This window comes from Physella acuta, unplaced genomic scaffold (assembly GCF_028476545.2).
Source record: "Physella acuta isolate Inbredline_101_S28 unplaced genomic scaffold, ASM2847654v3 ptg001974l, whole genome shotgun sequence".
NCBI classification, from domain to species: Eukaryota; Metazoa; Mollusca; class Gastropoda; family Physidae; genus Physella; species Physella acuta.
Window position 1 is genome coordinate 18146 of NW_026733479.1, and position 21974 is coordinate 40119.

General features: G+C 38.9%; 1 protein-coding gene across 6 annotated transcripts in view; it reads left to right on the forward strand.

The window, feature by feature from the left end:
- Positions 1–206: 206 nt before the first annotated feature.
- Positions 207–21974, forward strand: part of LOC131931458 (uncharacterized) — a 70633-nt gene continuing 48865 nt past the window's right edge. For 5 of the 6 annotated variants that reach the window (XM_059288256.1, XM_059288254.1, XM_059288258.1 and 2 more), the window contains exon 1: positions 207–358. The gene's annotated coding sequence lies outside the window, so the exon portion shown is untranslated. Of the gene's footprint in view, positions 359–17258; positions 17434–20057; positions 20470–21974 lie in introns of those variants that run through there. The other variant, XM_059288255.1, reaches the window with a different exon arrangement.

Sequence of the window (21974 nt, forward strand, 5' to 3'; positions counted from 1 at the left end):
AATTTACACTCTTATCTTTTTCCGCGTTATATTAGTTATAGTATTTCAAATGTATTTATTCAAATCAGCAAAATAGTATTCCACCCCCCCCCCCCCCCTTGATCTTGGATGACTTCCCCTTGTCGCTTGTCACACCTGCGCTACAGCACGGCGACCCGCTACGCCGTGGTATCCCGTCATCCGGGCACCTCTGTGTGTTACCGGGTTAGTTTTGTTGTCATTCATGGCGGCCTACCTGTGCAAGTTACGTTGTAACGGCAACACATGAGATTAATTTCGGACCGCCACATTGAAGACCCGAGCCTAGCCGAACCCTTCGTGTACCATCGCTGCAACCCAACAGTGAATTTAGCATGAGGTGAGTCTGTTTTGATTCAAGTCTCGCGCGAACGTCCATTTTCTTGAAGTTTGGTCGGCAGACAACGGCTGTGTGTGTTTGACATGACGAAACAAACTCGGACCTCTTTTCTGCGTGTCGCTGTCTGACTATACGAGTATAGCTAGAGTCTAGATCTAGATTTTCAACGAGCCTTTTTCGAGACACTTGTTAAGCGAGTGTTGTTACGGGTTTTCGAACCGTCTTCTATCTATCTATCAAAGTTCATGTTATTATGTTAGGCCTATATAATAATATATCTAGATCTATTCTAGATCTAAATCTAGATCTAGATCTAGACTTAGATCTAGTAACTTATTATTCAGCACTGGATTTCCTAAACCAGTGTCTGGTAATGGCATAATAATTATTAATTAATAGATCTAGATCTAGAATTTTCTTTAAAAAGGGCGAATGGGCGTCAAGTTACTAGTACTTAACTAATAAACACATTTGACTTGCTAAGCTTAATGACTTAATGTCAATGTCATTATCCCTAACCCTAATTATACCATACTACTAACCCTAATTAACTAATTACTAATTTCTGACCATAAAACAAGATCATAAATAAGATAAAAATTACTGTCCAATACTACTAAAAACCTAACACAACTACTATTTCACTATTTTTGGAAGAGTCTTTTATCAAACATCTGTATACTTATGTGACTAGATTAGATTTGCCTTTGCCAAACTAAAGCTTGCTAGTGGTAGACAGAGGCGTTGCGAAGCAGGGGTGAGGGGTTCAGATCACACCGGGTGACACCAAAGTTTTTGCCTGTTGAATGAATGATAAATTAGAGTTTTAAAGCACAAATTGACGATCACAAGGGGAGGGGGGACACACACACCATGTCACAAACTTGTAACTATATAGAAAATAATGCTACATCTACCTGTGTTAATAACCAAATATAGATAAACCTCTTTACTTTAAACTGTTAACATTTTCAATCGATGACAGTGGTGATGTGATACCACATCTAATAATTTACTTTGAAAACTTTGTGCTTTTTTCCAATTGAATTAATAGGTGGATTAAAATAATGTTCTCAAACTCACGCCATTAGCAATAAGGGTGGAGGGGTAATGACGCCGCCAACTACAAGTATATATTTAGATATATATATATATATATATATATATATATATATATATATATATATAGGTCTATGTATGCATATATGTGTATATATATATATATATATATATAGCCTATACTTTTTCTGTTGGTGTGAGGGGGTGACACCATGAGGCGCAGCACCGGGTGACACCTGACCTAGCGATGCCACTGTTGGTTCCAGTGTTTCTTCCAAACTATTTTCTCCTGGGGGGGGGGGGGGGGGGCACTTGAAATTTTTGGAGATGTGGTAGACTTTCTTGGGGGGTGGGGGCGGACACTCATAAAAGTATACATTTTCTATATTAATTTCCTTTTGTTGGGGGGGGGGGGGTATAATTTCTTCGGGGGGGGGGGGTCCTTTTATTTTTTTTTTCTAGGCTATATATTTTCTATATAAATTATACATTTTTATACCTGGAGGGGAGGGGGAGATGGTCACTCAAAACTCTTTGTAAATGTTTGCTCAAGTATATTTGTACAATTCATTTTTTTTATAGCAGTTTGAAGACAGTTCAGGTATTGCATCAAAATGAAATGTCAGAAGTACTTAAAATAAAATAAACAGACACAGATAAAAATTGGCATGATTACAGTACATACTGATTACAGTAAATTGCAGGACCTTGTAAAAATTAGTAATATATATATATTCTAGTTTTTAAATTTTCTGCATTTTAAAAAAAAAAGTAAAATTTAAAAATTTTGTTATCATATCCTTCAAATTAACAAACTGAATAATGACCTCCATTAAAGCCATCTCAAGGCTTATGTTCCATTTGGTTTTCAACTTGACTAACATAAATAAATAAAAAATAGCCTTTGCTTTAACAGACTAGCTTTCAATTTTCAAAGGGAAGCAATTAGAAAATGAAGCAGAATAGTTATTTTTAAAACTACTTCACACATCTGTTTTATTCTAGCTAGTGTCTTATCTATAACAATAATGATGGGGAGTGTCTAGAAATTCTTTTCTTGGATTGTTGGTTGTTTCTTTTTGTGTGGGAGTATGAATTGTATTATTGGGGTATTCTATTTAAAACTTCCTGTGAGGGTACGAAAGGATCTTTGTTTGAGGTTCTTCTAGTTGTACCAATTGTGAGGGTGGGGATTTTTAAGAAGGCGGAACGAATGAATCCAACAACACCCAGTTCAAGTTCAACTATAATTGTTCTTTATTAAAATGATATATATGTTCAAGTTTCTACCTAACTGATCCACACTGTACTATTTACTTCTACTACTGACTGTTCATACCACATTCTACCTACTACTACGCACTCCCATGACCAATCCTAACACTAACTGTTCTCTACATTCTACCACCTAACACCTTCTTTCCTCGCTATCTACCTATCAACTCCTAACTATTTACATTCTCGGCCGTCTCTGGCCGCTACCTAACCCTTCTGGCCTATCGCTCTACTGCCCCACGCCTCAGTGGTCAGCTGACCATACCACGTGACCGGTCAGTCTCTGAATTTTCATTGGTCTACCTCTGACTAACACGCTAAAGCCTATTTCTGCTATCTACCTGGCTTCGACGCAACATTGCGTCATCACATATCTCCCTCCCTTTCTGTAGCTGACAAATTATATTTTTCAGCGTCTGCTACTAATCTAATACATCAACAACTATCTGTCTTACTACTCTATTCTATCCCTAACATCAATCATATAAATCAAATACAAAATGGGACAGCACAGTTTACAAAAACATAAAATCTTGTGTCTGTGTTCTTGAAAGAAATGTCATTGTTCTAGTTCCTGAAATCTTGTGGTGTCTCTGCTTGATAATGTGTGTCTATGTTATGGTATGTGTGAATCCAATCATGTGAAACTCAGTTCTGGCTAGGTTGTCGTGTACTGGCCTTGAGTGAATCTTAGTGGTAATGTGTAACTGGTTGAACGGGCTCAGCGAGGAATGTAAGTGTATGTGTAAGTTATGTAATGTTTGGCGTTCCTCTGTGGTGGGTGGGTTGTGGCGAGTTTTGATGTAAATTCCCGTGAGGCGGGTGTAGGCGTAACTTTCGTTGGTCAATGTGATGACGCAACAAACTCAACGCTGGTTGAGACGTCCACGTAGAGTGGTTATACGATGAACTGGAGCTGTCTGATGCGGTGGCGAACAATGACGTAACATTCCGACGCTGGGAACTTGGACGATGGGTCGTCTACCCTTTGTATGTGCCGACGTAGGTGTACGTAGCTGGCGGTCTGTTATTCAACCACAGGTTGGGGCGAAGCGGTGGTGATGCGTCCGCTGTCTTGACCAGGGCAATTCTCTGTTAAGCAGGGCCGTTCGCTGTCCAGGTAATTCAACGTAATCAGGGCTTCATGTGGCGGCATTCTTTGAAGTGTCTGCTTCATCTCGTCTCATTCTGAATAAGCGTAGTGGGTCTGAAATTGTATTACGAGACCATGAGCAATGGCTTTACGTGACTATCTTAGTGCCCGCGCAGACAAGTATTCAGACAGAGGTACCTTCCATTAAAAAAAACCTCAATCCCAAATTTAAACGTGCTGAACATTTGTCTGGCGGCATAACAACATTAAAAAAATAACATTACAAATATAACATTACAAAAATAACCAAATAAAAAATAGTACACTCTAATCTAACAACAATCTGTAAAGCCTAATAAACTCAATAGACGTAAACACTACTAGAGCTTAGAAATAGCTTCACAAAAAGAATAGACATGTAAGTGTATATAATTAATCGTGCCATTTCAAATCAACATTTGAATACGTAATCATATAGTGGAGCAGCTCTCACTATCTGACTTCTGACAAAAAACTGGCTGGCTTGACTTAATGACTGACTTCACTTATGACTTCAGTAACTCGACTTATTTCACTTTAACTGACTTCAGTAATTTGACTGACTTCAATTTAACGACTGATTCCACTTTGACGACTTCAACTACTTCAACTTGACGACTAACTTCACTTTGAAGACTAACTTGACCTCGACGACTTCACTTCAATTCAACTTAAAAGACTTCACTGACCGACTTAAACTTCGACGACTTAAACGTCTTCACTTTGACTTCAAAGACTTTTCCTTGACTTCAACGACTTCAATATGGCTTCAAAGACTTACACTTTGACATCAACAATTTCAATATGACTTCAAAGACTTCACTTTGACTTCAACAACTTCAATATGACTTCAACAATTTCAATATGACTTCAAAGACTTCAACGACTGACTTAAATTAACCTTACTTCAACTTCAAAGACTTTAACTTTGACTTCAAAGATTTCAACGACATCACTTTGATTTCCAAGACTTCACTATAACTTCGACGATTTCACTTCTTCACTATGACCTCAACGACTTTAATATAACTTCAAAGACTTTTCTTTGACTGCAACATGACTTCAACTACGTCACTATGACCTCAAATACGACTTCAACAACTTATTGACTGACTTGACTGACTTCAAATAACCTCTTTGACTTCAGTTCTGACTTATACTTCACTGACTTCAATAACACAATTGACTTCAGTTTGACTACACTGACTTCTGACTGTATGACTTCACGTCGATTTCTTCGACTACTTAGATTAACAAAAAAACAACAACTCGACTTGACTTCACAATTATGTCCGTTGTTCAAAATCATTTATGGAGGCGGTCCGGGTCAAATTCCTGGTCATGGGGTTGATGTTCTAGGGCAGTTGCGTGTTATCTATTTGTTTCTCCGATTCACTAATTGTAACGCTAACTCTGCTTTTGTTCTTGACATTTCTTACTATCTTGACTATCTTGTTTTCTAACCTATTCTCTACAAATGTTTCAACTTCTTCTCCTGTTTTGTCTAATGGTATGCCTTGTTTATAGCATTGAAACTCTGCCTCCATGGTTGTGTATGTGTGTGTGTGTGTTGAGGAAAGTAAACAAAACTAAGGCAACAGGGCGTAACATAAGAATGTGTAAGGCAGAAAAACCACTGGTACAAACTATCCAGCACGGCTCTAAACCCTAACGTTTAAAAAAAAAATTTTGGAAGGTACTTATCTTTTTGAACATGGTGACAGTTCCCTTGTGTTGGTAATCCAAACTCGTTCCGGCTGAAGGAACCCGCTGTTGTGATGAGTTAGAGAAAGCAATACACCAGTCATACTCCGTCATGAATAGCTGATATACGACATACGTTCTTTCCCTTACTCGACCCGCGCTCCACCAGATGTGAGGGTGGGGATTTTTAAGAAGGCGGAACGAATGAATCCAACAACACCCAGTTCAAGTTCAACTATAATTGTTCTTTATTAAAATGATATATATGTTCAAGTTTCTACCTAACTGATCCACACTGTACTATTTACTTCTACTACTGACTGTTCATACCACATTCTACCTACTACTACGCACTCCCATGACCAATCCTAACACTAACTGTTCTCTACATTCTACCACCTAACACCTTCTTTCCTCGCTATCTACCTATCAACTCCTAACTATTTACATTCTCGGCCGTCTCTGGCCGCTACCTAACCCTTCTGGCCTATCGCTCTACTGCCCCACGCCTCAGTGGTCAGCTGACCATACCACGTGACCGGTCAGTCTCTGAATTTTCATTGGTCTACCTCTGACTAACACGCTAAAGCCTATTTCTGCTATCTACCTGGCTTCGACGCAACATTGCGTCATCACACTTCCCTTTAAAATATCTAGGTGGGAGAATTGTAACTGACACATTTTAGTCGCACAGGAAAATTGAAAAATGCTAATTTGATTTATTTTTATGAGTGAAATACTCCATAGAGAAAATAGTTATTTATTTACCTTTATTTAAAAAACAAAACTAAAACAGTAGTATAACTAATTTGTTGCAAGTTTTTAAAGTATCATACAATGTTATATTATGTTATACACTGAGATTATAGTCATACTCAGTGAAACCTTGGTCCATCTCAGTGATACCATAGTCCATGTTAGTTTTGACCATCTCTAAGAGACCATAGTCACTCTTAAGTGAAACAACAGTCCATCATAGTAAGACCACAGTCCATCTCAGCGAGACCACCGTCCATCTCAGTGAGATGTGAGTTTGACCATTGTCTATCTCTAAGAGACCATAGTCACCCTTAAGTGAAACAACAGTCTATCCGAGTAAGACCACAGTCCATCTCAAAGAGACCATAATCCATCTCAGTAAGACATTGTACTAGACTGTACTAGCCATAGTTGTTATACAACAGTGTGACCTGTTCTGTTGTACCCTTGCCAGCCATGTAACAGATGTTGGCAGGCAATGCAGGAAAGACCAGTTTCCACAGGCTGTGCAGTCATTGAGTCTGGCTAAAAACACTTGCATTGACATGACTGCTGTAGCACTTTAGTCAATTTAGGTTTGGCTGTGAAGTATTTTTTTTAAGTACTTTGTACTGTTAAATTTTATTATGAATGTTTCACCTTCCGGTCTGTCACAGCAGTGATTCTTCTACATATTCAACACTTTTCAAGATTGATCATGACTTTTAAAAGGTTATTGTTTAAAAAAAATGTATGGAAGATTATATCCTACTGCTATCACGGATTTATTAGTCTATTAAAACTTTACAAATTACTTATCTCATACGATTCATAGTTTAGCTTGTGTATTACAGTCAAAACATAATTTAAAAATCAAATAAACTGTACAACGTAGACAACAATGTACATAAAAAAATAAAATAGCTATATTAATTAAATTAAAAAGCAATTAAAACTAATTATTACTTAGTTATTATTGATTTATTTGTGAATTTGTGACTTTTTGAAACAAGTAGCTAGCTGTCTCCCTTACCTTTACAACAAAAAGGTAATGGGAAGTAACTTTATTTTTAGCGTTAAACAATACTATTTTGCGACATTGCCGTGTATTATTAAATGAATGTTAAAATATTATATTTATACACACACACATATAAATATATATATATATATATATATATATATATATATATATATATATATATATATATATATATATATATATATATATATATATATATATATATATATATATATATATATATATATTGGTCTATTTTCAATTTTTTTTGTTCTTACAGCATTGGATATTATATTGTGAGTCTTAATTGAAGTAGTTTAAAGCCTTAAAGGTTATGATTATTTATATTATTTTCCGCTTAGTCGGTACATAATTGTATGGTAACTGTAAGTGTTATCTTAAAGATTGGTACGCATTTGTTTTTAAAAAATCCTGCCGAATTTGCTGTTAGTTCAAGAGATGGTTATATTAGATTTAAGTTTAAGAATCAGATTAAATTAGTGTGTTTTTTTTTTCAGTAAGGGGGATTATTTTTTTAAATATGATAATATATTTTAGATCTTTTTTTGCTTTTCTTGCCGCATTGATTATTGTTACGTTAAATAATTCTATTCGATGTAAGTTTAATACTAATTTTCTGTAGTTTTTAATATTATCAAATAGATTAATTCGTATTTTTTTAGCGCAATTTCCATACAGGAATTGCGATTATTAACTCGTCATTTCCGTATGGATGGATGGATGGATAGATGGATGGATGGATGGATGTGCGCAGCTTTAGATCGTATCTCCTCCTCAACGAAGCAATATCGAGGAATAGTTCCAAAGCAAATATGTTAAGCAAGTTCCGAGGATGATTGTAGGCCAAAAAAATTCCCGTAATTCCTTCCTGGATTTCCCGGATAAGCCAAAAAACCTCGAAAAAATGCAGTTTTTGGCACATATCTCGGCAACCAGACCACTTAGCGACTTGAAACATTTACCAATCGATTCCTGCCATAATTTAGAACAATATTGCCAAAGAAAGTTTTCAAAAATATCCTTTCGTTCGGTCACAAAAAATTAATTTCTTCTAATTTGTATTGGCTAAGATTACTAAGAATATACAAATATTTCTACCACAAGCACACCGGCTGAGGCAGTCGCTAGTGAGAGGTAACGTCACGCTGCCAGACTCGCACTGATCTCGCGAGGGGGCGGGGACTAGCTCTGCTCGTGTGGAGAGAAAGAAAAGGGATGCAAACATCTACGGGTGATTCGTTCGGTCACAAAAAATTAATTAAGGAAATTGCGCTTAAATTGTCACTAGACTTTTTATTAACTTGTTTTTAAATTACCTACCGATTTTGCTGTAAGCCCAACTTAGATTGTTAAATTAGATATAAGAGTTAATTATGATTAATTCAATGATAAGGTTTTGGTGGCTATATCAGCAGTTTCGATAATACAGTGATGTAAGAGGCTTTGTTTATATCGATATTCGCTTTTGATGTCGGGGTTAAGGTAAACCAAGTGCATTGAATATTTGTGGTATAAGTGGTTACGTGTGAATCATGTGATTAGTGGGATGTGATATGTTTTTTGTTTTTTTTTATTGCAGGGTGGCGTGTGCGATAATGTGATTTAGGTTGTTGGGTCGGGTGTGTCGGCGCGTGTGATGACGTGTGGACGGGGGTTGTGTGGGGATTTGCTTCGGGGTGGTGTCGTGCTGTGTGAGGTGGTGTGGGTTAAGGTGTAGAGCGTGGTAGTGTGGTTTTTAATCTACTCCGCTTTTTGTGTTAGTTAAGAGCGTGGTTTTGTGTATGGTGAATCGTGTGTATGGTGTAGGATGAGTGATTTTTTTTGAAGGGGGGGGGGGATCAGTGATTTTGGGGTTCATGTTGTCGTGCGGGATGCGATTTTAAAAAAAAAATTACCTTCTGTTATACTATACCCATAAATTATTTTTAATATATTATTTTGTCAAGTTAATATATTTTATTTTACGAGAATTTCAAAAGAACTGGGTTTTTTTTCGTTTAGTATCCATCCTCCAAACAGTACATCGCACGGTTTCAAGTGGTGACGAAACACTTGTAAGGGATAAATGTATAAGACTATTAAGAAATCTATTTTGTAACTTACAAGTCTTTTCATTTTTCTCACTCAGTTTAGACTGGTATAAAATAAATTAAATTACAACAAATTAAGGAAAATAAAATAAACCTAGTCGATTGGTACCTGGTCTGTTCAGATGTATCACCCTTGTGTTTAGTTTTGTTACTGTATGCCGCGTCAATTGTTGTTGGGTATTACTGTCGCTCATTTCTTACCGACCCAGTCATGCATGAAACCTGTGGTCAACCAAGCGTGGCGCCTCCTGGGAGTTGTCGTACACGCTATGTTGGGCGGGAGATTTGTTGGTTCTCATCCCACCCCCCCCCTACATTTTCTACACACAATTATAAGGGCGACTTTTTCAACCAGCACACATGATTTCGACCACTCCCCCCACACACACACATTTTTACACTTGATTTCGACCACCCCCACACATTTTCTACACACGATTTCAAGGTGCGGCGTTTTCAACCACCCCCTCACATTCTCAATTGCCCCACACATTTTCAACCGACTGCACATTTTCAACAACCTCTTACGTTTAAATCGCCCCCACACATTTTCAATCACCCCCACACATTTCAAACCTCCCACCTCCACACATTTCAAACCTCCCACCCCCACACATTTCAAACCTCCCACCCCCACACATTTTCAACCGACTACACATTTTCAACAACCTCTTAAGGTTAAATCGCCGCCACACATTTTCAATCACCCCCACCATTTCAAACCTCCCACCCCCACACATTTTCGAGCCCCTCCTCTAATTCACCTGGCGGGCAGCCTTGAAACCAAACACCGGGCCAGGTAGAGATGAAACACAAGCAGAGATCATTCAGCAAACACGACACCCCGCACTGCTAATGTTACCTTGCAGTCGGTTCGTGAGTTGGGAAGTGTCACCTTTTTTGGTGTCACCTTTTTTTTTTAAATTTACACCACAAATGTCAAGACTAGTTAGATGGAAGACAGAAACTTTCATAAAGTTGTTCGTCGTTTTGACTATAGTGATCTTTTCCAGGCATTCATAGCTCTTTTCGACTTGATGTTTTGACGCTTATTTCGATAGCGTCAGAGTTAGGGGATTTTGGTTAAATGTGTCTAAAATGAACGGCTGATTGAGCTAATTTCGTTTGGGGAATGGCTAAAAATCAAACTGGCATCTAGCTCCATCTAATTGCTATATCCACCCATTCACTTCCATACCCCCCCCCCATCCCTACATCCGACTTATCTACTGGCTTATCTCCTCACCCATTCATTGATCGAATCATCTTCTCACATCCATACTTTACCACCCTATTACTACATCCTTTAGGGACGAAGTAGTCGAATGGTAGAGCACACGACTGCTAACCTGAAAGTCTCGAATTCGAATCCGGGTTCAAGTATGTAGAACGTCCCTGAGTCCACCAGCTCTCATGGGTACCTTACTCACTTTAGGGAAAGGCGGATGAGCATAGCGCTGATCACACTATCTCTTCATCTGTCGATTTCACAGTATCAGGTGAACTCTACTTCACTCGCCCCATGGACCGTTAGGTTCGAAATGGAACTTTACTTACTTTTACTACAACCTACCCAATGTCACTACGCCCATCCATCATTCTATACATTCTTTTATTTCTCACCCATCCGTCCACTCATCTAATTGTCACATCCTAATTTCCCTCGCCACATCATCCCTTCACCCACTCCCATATCCAACAACGAACATTCCGTCGAAGGGAGAAAAAGCTAGGATTCAACGTGTATTTTGTGTGCGCGGTATTCTAAAAGTCTCATACGCGTATTGTACAAAATGACTTCGCGGCAGTTGAAAACTACTGCGCGTTCGCGCAACCGCACAGCTTAGACTGCCTTAGAGGAAACATAGTCCACAACCCATCATCTAACTCAGGGGTCTCCAAACTTTTCAGCCCGAGGGCCGCATTAACTATCAAATATCAGTTCGGGGGCCAGAGTTTCATTAAGGCATCTCTTCGGGGTGGTGGCGCTCCCCCCCCCCCCCCCCCAACAAAATATAATTTATATAGAAATATATATATATATTTTAAGTATACACCCCCATCTCCCCCCCCCCCAACAAAATATAATTTATATAGAAATATATATATATATATTTTAAGTATACACCCCCATCTCCCCCCCCCCCCCCCCCCCGTAGTAAAAAGTCTGGAAGAAACACTTTCGGGGGTCGACAACACACTCGAGGTCCAAGTTTGCTCTGCTCTCAAATTATTCTTCACGTATTTCATTCTTGAAAATGTTTGTTCACACAGGTATTTTGTTCTAAAATTTAAAAGGTACTTTGATGCAGAAGTTTTAATATTAGGAAAGTCTTCCTTGGGCAAAAACTTATGAAAACCCATCCGCTCTTCTTGGAACGTGTCTCTAAGGAAGTTTTTTTCTTGCAATTCAATGACCGCCCGATGCAGTTCATCTTTGTAACTGGCCACATTTGTTTCAAAAATGGGTTTTGCAACAGTCACACTTCTTCTGCCTTTGAATCCAAGTAAGAGAACCGCTACTGAAACTGCAGCTGGAGGTCTTTGATGATCTCGCATGCAAATGACGTGGCGAACTCAGTGGTTGCTTCAGCCGTAAAGAACTTGCACTGCTGAAAGTGTGTCAAGGTGTTCACTCTTCATCATACAATAGCGGCTGTGGCTTGCCTTTACTTCCAGGAAGTCACCTATTTTTTTCTTAATTTAAATATTCTGCTCAAAACTTTCTCGCAAAATGAGCCATCTTACTGATGTGAAATATGGTAAATCTTGCGATTTTGTGTTTGTCTCTGAACTATCTATGGTAAGATATTCTCTCCGGTAACAGTGTCATACATTCTATGTAGGGAAGCCGGCTCTTGTGTTATGTTCATGTCTTTATCCACACCGCAAATGAACACAAGAAGTTGAGGTGGAACAACTGTCAAGCGACTCATCCATTGCAAATGAAGAATGGCGAAGCTTGCTTGCATTTTTCGCTATTTGATTCACGATGTCTGCAACACGGCGGCAATGGTATTTACACCCTAAGCTACATTTTCAAATTATTTTGAATTTTCTGTGCAAAGTTCCCCAGTCACCTCCAACAAACATTTATTTAGTGGACAAAAAGATCGTCGCGGGCCGGATGAAATGACCTCGCGGGCCGCATCCGGCCCGCGGGCCGTAGTTTGGAGACCCCTGCTAACTAATCATGATCTTGATCTCTATAATACAACATCGTTCAATTAAATCTGATATGCCTCAGCCTTTTACCTGGTAAATCATAACACGCCATTTATTACACGGCTTTGATTAGCAATTACCTTACAAGCTGTGGGTCATAAATTGGCCTGACATCTCCCAGGAAAGGGCTGGCTATTTGTTTCACCTACCACTCGATGGAAGGGACATGTCAGCTCTAACAGGACAACACCATTGTGACCTTTCACCTCTAGAATTAAAATCAATATAACTGACCTGTAATTTATTAGAGTCGTATGTTAAGTTTTAAAAAACAACAACAAAGAGCAGATAAACACTATATCTGCCCTGTAGGTAGTTAGGTCTGAAAGTCTGATTGTACTTTTCAAGAGAGTATATAACTCTGTTAAATCATTAATCTAACTTGAAAAAGCTACGTTATTTTAATGAATACTTTGCAGTTTATCAGAGGCGTAGCGACCCTTCCCGGCGCCCGGGGACAAACTTTCAATTTGGCGCCCCCTTCTGAGTAAATTTTCGATTTGCACCCCCCCCCCCTCAAACTGTTTATAAGGCAAAAATCCAGCTAAAATTACATTTTAATTTGTTTTCCAATCCATTTTGGCGCCACCTAAGGTCGGCGCCCGGGGACATATGTACCCCCCTGCCCCCCCCCCCCCCCCCCCCCATCGCTACGCCTCTGCAGTTTATTTCCTTGGTATCGCCCCCATACATAATTTTTTCTGGTGCTTTCCGCACCCTACCTCCTCGCTCCCCCTCCCTCATGCGAGATACTGCTTTAGCGTTAAATTCAACTAAAGAGTGAGGTTAACTACCCACTCGTGATCTTGGCAGTAATTAAGTAAGATTCCACGGTCAAGGTACTGTCTCCCACCTGTCTACAGTGTCAGGTAAAGTCCAGCTGATGCTCACTGTACTAAAAGCACATTCCGGGCGACCCTCCAGCAAAGTACTCACCTCCCCACAGCGGCACTTATTCTCGCCACATGCTCGTCGTCTAGTCACGAGTTGCGGCGCATTAGACGCTACATATCTGGCAAGGAACGAGACTAGGGGGCGAGAGTCAGAATATCATGTAACGTCTCTAGTCTGGTATTTGACGACTCGTGTTCCGTCATAACGAAAAGCTCAGCAAATTTTATGTATGTCTGTGAACATAGAGCCTTAATACACGGCCCATATAGAGTGTTACTGTTTAGTTTAAACATTCCATATATTGGATTACTACTTTGTTTATTCTGGCGTTTACTTTAAATAACATTAAGGCTTAAGAAAGTTACAAGAAGAAACATTTAAGGCTCACATTTACCAAAGGTAACAGCCCCCCCCCCCTGCTCCCACTGCTTCAAATATTGCCACAGGTAAATTCAAGCCAAAACAAGCACTCAGATGCCCTCGATCCTGCCTCGGCTATTTATAGCCCCGCCGAGAATGTCATCGTTATGCAATGACAAGTGACACGCGCCCGTGTAATCAAAATGGCGTTATTCGGCAGCGGTGTCGCGGGGCTACAAAACCTCTTTTGTCTGTCAGCGCTGCTAGCCATTATCTCACCCATTATCTCACCCATTATCTCATCCAACGCCGGGCCTACCTCCCAGTCTTTCACCTCCCCCCACCCTCCAATTTACGTATTAACCCACCGTCTATTCCCCCCCCCCCCCTTTATGTGTTATCCTACCACCAGTCAGTGCATACCAGAGTTGGAACATCTCAGCACTTTAGTAGGAACGCAGACAACCATTGTTTTAAGGATTGTAGGAAAAAAAGTCACAGGAAAAAAAAAACACAGGAAAAAAAAACACAGAAAAAAAGTCACAGGAAAAAAAGTCACAGGAAAAAAAGTCACAGGAAAAAAAGTCACAAATATATATTTGCATGATATTTGTTAATACTTTTATGTATTAAATATTTAGAGAGTGCAAATTAACTTAGGATTAATTAAATGTAATGTAATGTGTGTAGGCTGTATACGCATGGGAATTTTTATAATTCATCTAAAATTATTTATTATGAAGTATGTAGATTGTAATTATTTTAAACTTAAGATTAGTAGCATTTAATAGAATGCTCCAAAGTCCACGTTTTTTTTCATCTTGTTTTTTTTTAAATACCAATATTAAATTACCGTGAAATGGTAAGTTCATCTGACTTGCTGCCCTCAACTCATGGCAACAATAGTTATGTTTAGTTCAACCACCTTTACTGCCCACATTTATCACGCTCATTACATAACAAAACTTAGGATCAAAACAGAAAGCCGACAAGGTTCAAAGGCTGTAATTGACGCTTAACGTCAACAACACACAATATGTTCGGACAATGCCTACTGAGGAGAGGCCGACCAGAGAATAGCCTACGGCAAAATGTGCCTAAATTTCTTTTATAATTAACTTTTCTACCGCGTATTTAACTAAATACGTAACAAAAGTTGAGATTGTTGTGTTAATTATCTTAGACTATTTTTACTTACAATTGTTATACATCATAATGCTTTTAACGTCTATAAACAATTTATGCTATAAAAAAATACAGCCCACAACAACAAACATACACAATTTTACAATTCTTAACAAATTAATAAAAATATTTCTAAAAAGATTTTTGTGACTTTTTTTCTGTGACTTTATTTCTGTGACTTTTTTTCCGATAAAATTTTTCCACTGTGACTTTTTTTCTGTGACTTTTTTTCCTAGCAAAAACTGTGACTTTTTTTCTGTGTTTTTTTTTCCTGTGACTTTTTTTCCGTTTACCGTTTTAAGTGCTGTTTGTTTTTTCCTCTCTAGACGTGTCTGACAAATTTGACATGCAAGGATTTGATAGCGGTGCGCCTGTTTCTGATAAGCTAATGTGGAATTGTGGGAAGTGTTGGGTAAGGGGGGGGGGGTAGGTGGGTGTGAAGAATAACTTCTCTGAATGGCTCATTGTAAAATGTACATAATAGGTCAACATTGATGATAAATGGGGGTAGCGGTCGGTTGTCCTAGGTTCACGTCCAGTCTATTTTATTGTCCAGTCTAGCTTAGGGTTGTGGCTAATTAATATCTTGATCTGGATGTTTTTGACTTAGGACTAAATATCTTCAAGTTCTCTTTGCATGTTTTGGCCATGGAGGCAGGCTAACTTTGTATGCTTTAAAATCTCAGTATTCAAGGAAATTTGGTGTTTAGCGCAGATATTTGAAGTCTTGTTAGCAGGTTCTTTGATGGTTCATACAGTTATTTTAATCTTTTATGGATTATTCAATGTTTCATCCATATATTTTAGTAGTTAGCAGGTGTTTTTTTATAGTTAATACAGATATTTTAGTTGTATATAGACAGTTTAATGTTTTATCCATATATTTTAGTAGTTAGCAGATTCTTTGATCTGTTATACAGGTGTGTTATGGTCTGAATTAACAGCTGTGTCTTACCCCAGCAATTGCTGACTCCAATGTGTTCTTTGGGCGTGATCTGCTTGCTTTAAAATGTGACACCATTAATTATAAAGCACACACTTCCCTAGTTTGACGCATAGATCCCTGTATAAATTTAACACCCCACCAGGGCCATCATAATATGTAGCTGTCTGCAGGTTTCCAGTCGGTGGTTTTGTGTGTCTGCGCGAAGAAGAATAATTAGCATACTCTGCATGCTTTAGGGGTCATGCGTGAAAAAATTACGTGAAAAAAAAAATTACGTATGGGCTTGTCATAACGTGGGCTAAAATGTTCTCGTAGGGTTTGCTGTTAGTCGCTGTAATTGTCCCATTCTCACGGTAGTTATGGTGCATGTGTAATCGCAGGTTATAGCTATTTTTACTCCGGTGATGTCGTAAATTTGTCACACTAATTAAACGCCTCTTTAATAATTCTGTCGGTTTTGTTTTTGGTTGGCATATTTTTAGAATTTTTGTTTAGACTTCATGAACTATGAAAAAAAAATACACCTCTCGCGAAATGACACATCAATACCACCATGGTGCCCAATCACCCCTCTCGATATGTTTACCAACATTCGCTAAGTGGTGTAATTAATAAATTACTTCCTTCATTGTGTGTTGTGGATGGTGTGAGTAGATAACTCACAAAACATTTCGCTGTTTCTTATCTCTCTTGTGATTAGTAGGCTACTATTCCTTAGCTGGTTGATTGTGAAATAGTATCGTGGTTCGCTTTCATGGCATCCTAATGCCTTTGGTGTTGAATAAATGGTAGCATGTAGGATGAAATCCTAGCGGAAAAAACATGTCTTGGTGTGCAAGTCATTGGTTAAGACCTAGACAGTTACGGTGTTAAATGTAATGTATAACATTATTTAGAAATAATTAAGTCCCTACTATAAATTGATTTAAAAATGGGCCCTAGACACACTCCGCTATCACCTGTGTATTTTGATTGAGGTTTAATCATTATAAACGAACATCTGTTTAAACCCACACGTTAACACACACGAACCAGCAGTAAAAGTTAATTATTTTATAGTTACCCCCCCCCCCCCCCCCATCTCCCCCAAACCAAATTGAATGCAGATCTGCAGTGTGCCATGTGCGCATGCACAAAACCTGCATCATTTCGTCCAATGGACTCGCCAACTTCTGCGACAGTGCTGAAAAATTGCCGGGGCCTAGCGAGCACTCAGGCAATTTATCGAACTCGACTGCGCGTTTCGTCTAGCGGAGAACGAAAGAAAAAAAAACAAGAGAAAAACGAACTGGTTTGTGTGGATGCCGCCCAAAGCTTATCATTTGCGCTTCTCGTGACAACATGTTCGTGTCGCTGTGTTCTCCCTATCTGCAAGTTGTGTTCTTTACAGGACTCGGTTCTAACTGCTCAATTAATTAACTCGAGGTTTTAATTAATTTGTGAAATGTTCATTACATTGGAGATTTTAAAAGTGTTTTACTTAATTCCAATATAGCATGTTAGACTTTTTTTTTCGCATACACGGAGTACAATTTTAATACTTAGAAATGTGTTAATAAATAATAATTATGTAACCAATAAGTCACTTCACTTATATAAGCGTGGTACTTGTGGTATGTTTAGAGCTGTCTTGTTAAAGCAGGTCATGTTGTTAAATACTGACCTTATCGATTAATTAATGAGATCGATAGACCCAGACCAGCGGGGGTTTCTTTGTCACTGGACATCAGCTGTCTCGATAACGTTACACTAAAAGTTGTCTCAAACTTGCTGCGTGATTTAAGGTTTAAGTTAGGAGTATACATACGATTCAAATAGTAGGGCGTTATCTATCTATCCATTCATCCGTCTGTCTGTCTGCCTATTTGTCTGTCTGTCTGCCTATCTGTTTGTCTGTCATATATATATATATATATATATATATATATATATATATATATATATATAGGATATGGATAATGAAACATTGGTGCATACAAAGATACCACTTGGTGAGTTGATTAAAACAGCTGATGGTAACCGGGTCTGTCCGTGTGGCAATTATTCTGTGGCAGTCACGTGATGATGTATACAAGCTCACATGTGCTAGGTCTCGTTACTCATGCTGTACAGGAAGGGTCATGTGACTGTCAAGTGACACACCCCCTTTTCTCCCGTCTAATTGTGCTGCTGATTCTAGTGCTAGACCACCCTGGTGGGATGGATGATTGAGGTGGTATGCCCTAGGGGTGGGGGAGATGGTGGGGTGTGTTCTGGCAGACCAACCAATTATGTGGTGATGGTGGGAGTGACCTAACTGTACTGTCCTGCTTAGTACAATTTGTGTCATGTTTCTTGTTACTGGTTGAAAGCAGTCAGTAGTTGTCCTAAATTGTCTGGTCAGAAGTTAACGAGTAGCTCTCTCCTAAGTGGTGTGGTCAGTAGCTGTCTCCTTAGTTTAGTGGTCAGTAGTTGTCTCACAAGTGGTGTGGTCAGTAGCTGTCTCCTAAGTGGTGTGGTCAGTAGCTGTCTCAAAAGTTGATTGGTCAGTAGTTGTCTCAAAAGTTGATTGGTCAGTAGCTGTCTCAAAAGTTGAGTGGTCAGTAGTTGTCTCAAAAGTTGATTGGTCAGTAGCTGTCTCAAAAGTTGAGTGGTCAGTAGTTGTCTTCTAAGTTGAGTGGTCAGTAGTAAATTGTCTCAAAAGTAAAGTGGTATTGTCTATCACGTCAGTTCTAAAAGGTCGCATCATTTCACGGTAGTTCTTTATGGTGAATGTTTGTCACGTCTGTCGTCACGTCGGTTTTTCTCATAGAGTCGCCAACCGACCTCATTATGTGATGCTGTTTCATGTTCATAGTTCAAAGGCTGCCGTACATAATTAAGAACTCCCATAGCTGCTCATTAGCGCTGATTAGCCCGGGACTGAGGAGGTTTATGTTTATTCATCGAATCAGCTCGTTGTGAATTATTGATCTGTTATTGATCCCTGTGATAAGTGATCGTTCTGTGTAGCATTTACATAATTATATCTAGTTAAAGCTTCATTGCTAGGGTTGTAGCATTCATATGTAGCGTGATGGAGTGCTGCTTGATCTGCCTTGTACTGGGCTACATCAGCGTCTGTTTGTGTCTACTCAGCCCCTGTTTGTGTCTACTCAGACCCTGTTTGTGTCTACTCATCGCATGTTTTTTTCTGCTCAGCGCTTGTTTGTTTCTACCTAGTTCCTGTTTGTGTTTACTCAGCGCCTGTTTGTGTCTACTCAGCGCCTGTTTTTTCTACTCAGCGCTTGTTTGTTTCTACCTAGTTCCTGTTTGTGTCTACTCAGAACCCTGTTTGTGTCTACACAGCGCCTGTTTGTGTCTACTCAGCCCCTGTTTGTGTCTACTCAGTGCCTGTTTATTAGAAGCTAAATTATGGATAACTTTGTGAGTAAACCACAATCTTTGTATTTTGACAGTGGACGGGAAATCACCTGCTAAATGTGAACATTGTAAAGGGGTGTAAGCTAGATACATACTTTATTCCTAAGGTCTCTTAAATATGCTGCCTCAATCTCATAGATTGTGGCTGATTCTTGTTTTCGACGTGAGTACTTTTGATGTATTGAGCAACAGCACATGTTTTACATAAACACATATAAAAACATCGTCCGTACTTTGATGTGTTGAGCAACAGCACATGTGTTACATAAACACATATAAAAACATCATCCATCGACGTAGCATGATGGTGTGTGCAGCTTCTTGCCATCGTCACGTGGTACACATTTCTCTCACTCGCCGCCCCCTCGTTTACCTCCTCACGTGCACCTCTCGTGAATAATTAACACCAGCTTTTAATCAACTCGGTGTTTGTAGCGTCGACCGTATTAATCCGGGACGTCAGCATTTTGTTTTTCAAAACCTGTTGGGCCAGAATTACCAACATTTTTTTTTTAAAACCAATCCCTAATCCTTACAGCTTCAAACTCATTAGTTACCTTTGATAGACTACCTTCTACCTGTGAGAAATTGCAGCAGGGGTTTAAAGTAAAATAAATTCCCATTAATAACGTAATTACTGTTTTCAGCGACGTAGTTGTCCTACGGCTATAGACGCAATTTGTCTTAGCCGCCGATTTTCAAGGTTTCTTCAATCAGTGCGAAGGGAGACTATTCTGAAGTTTTAGAGTTATCCCCCCCTGACCTTCTTCGTGCTGGTAAACGCCGGTGATAAATAAAATATGAATAACATTTTCAAGCGTCCATTTCATGCCGCTATGTAAATGTACGTGGGCTGAACGCTTGAGTTATGGGCCCTAATTCGTTACGTTACGGTAGCTATAACAGGACAAGCTTGTACAAGCTGTTGTGTGTTTAGTGGTGTGTAGCCGAGGACGTGTTGACTGTTCATTTCTATTTGGTGGAGTTTATCCGGCTTTTGATTGCATTGTGGTTATTTCGTAAGGATTATATCAGATACATTTAACTGAGTGTTTTAAGGTGAGTATTATTTATTTTTTGCTTACTTGTATGTAAACATGATTTGTTAAATTTTCGTTGATAACATACATCTTAAATGTAGGTTATAGGATATCAGTTGATATCATACATCTTAAATGTAGGTTATTTTTATAGGATATCAGTTGATATCATACATCTTAAATGTAGGTTATTTTTATAGGATATCCGTTGATATCATACGTCTTAAATATAGGTTATAGGATATAGGGATGATATCATACATCTTAAATATAGGTTATATGATATCCGTTTATATCATACGTCTTATATATGGGTTATAGGATATCCGTTTATATCATACATCTTAAATTGGGGTTATAGGATGCTCAAGCAACTACTTCATGCTTATATTCTCAGTACTAGTCTCTAGATTATGATGTGTAATCAAGAATGAATTGTTCTAGGCAGTGGATCAGTACCTGTCATAGAGCTCAAGTGCCAGATAGCGCATGTGTAAACAGGCTTAAGTTCCTGTCATAAATTCACGATTGAGTCACATGCGAAGTGTCGGTGTCGTCGTGCCCTCGCGTGACTCTCGGTTTTACACTACAACCCACCCACACTCTCCCTCGTCAGTTGTAAGTGGGAGTGTTGAAATGTAAATACGATTTTAAACTGTAAGGAAAACATCTGTATTCTTGGCATAGTTATTGTTTACGTCATAGCGATGGCGCTGTCTTAAATCTGTTATTTCTAGTAATGTCCTATCATTTTTACTGTTTTCCAATCAAATACCTGCCTTTAATACTGTTATACTTGTCTTTTCTGTGTTTATTCCTGTCTTTACTGTTTTTGCCCCTGCCATAACATCTGTTGTCCCGATTACTGCCAATGACTTCTGCCATTAACTGTAGCTGTTGATTCGTGGCCTACACAGCCTACTTGCCTGTACTCTATCCTGCAGCCAACGTGCCTACACTCTATCCTACAGCCTACGTGCCTCTACTCTATCCAATAGCCTACTTGCCTCTACTCTATCCTAAAGCCTACGTGCTGCTATGGGAAAGCATTTTCGTCATCGACCTCAGCCGGTTAATTGTAATTATCTGTGACGTGAGTTAAATTAACGACACGCTCTCTGTTGGTTCACGACCTTTGCCTTGTTGATTTATTTCTGCCCACACGTGAAATGGCTTTTCCACCCTCACGCCCCCTCCCCCCATCCACATCCTCACCCACTTTGTGTTCACTCACATAAAATTCCCGATAAATCGTTTCATCCTTGATCTGGCTAAGCTGGGACATGCTGAGTTAGTGTTATATCGTATAGGCTGACATTGAGCCCAAGTGGATGGTTACGTGTAAAAGGGTATCTTAACTTCATTAATAAAGCTTTGACAGGTTTTTTTCTTCTTTGCCATCAACAACAAGATATGAATAATTTTATACGAGACCCCCATCATGAACACTATAATATGGCCTTGCACATGGGTTGGGTATACATTTTTTGTAACCCTCCTATACCTCGACCAAATGCACAACTG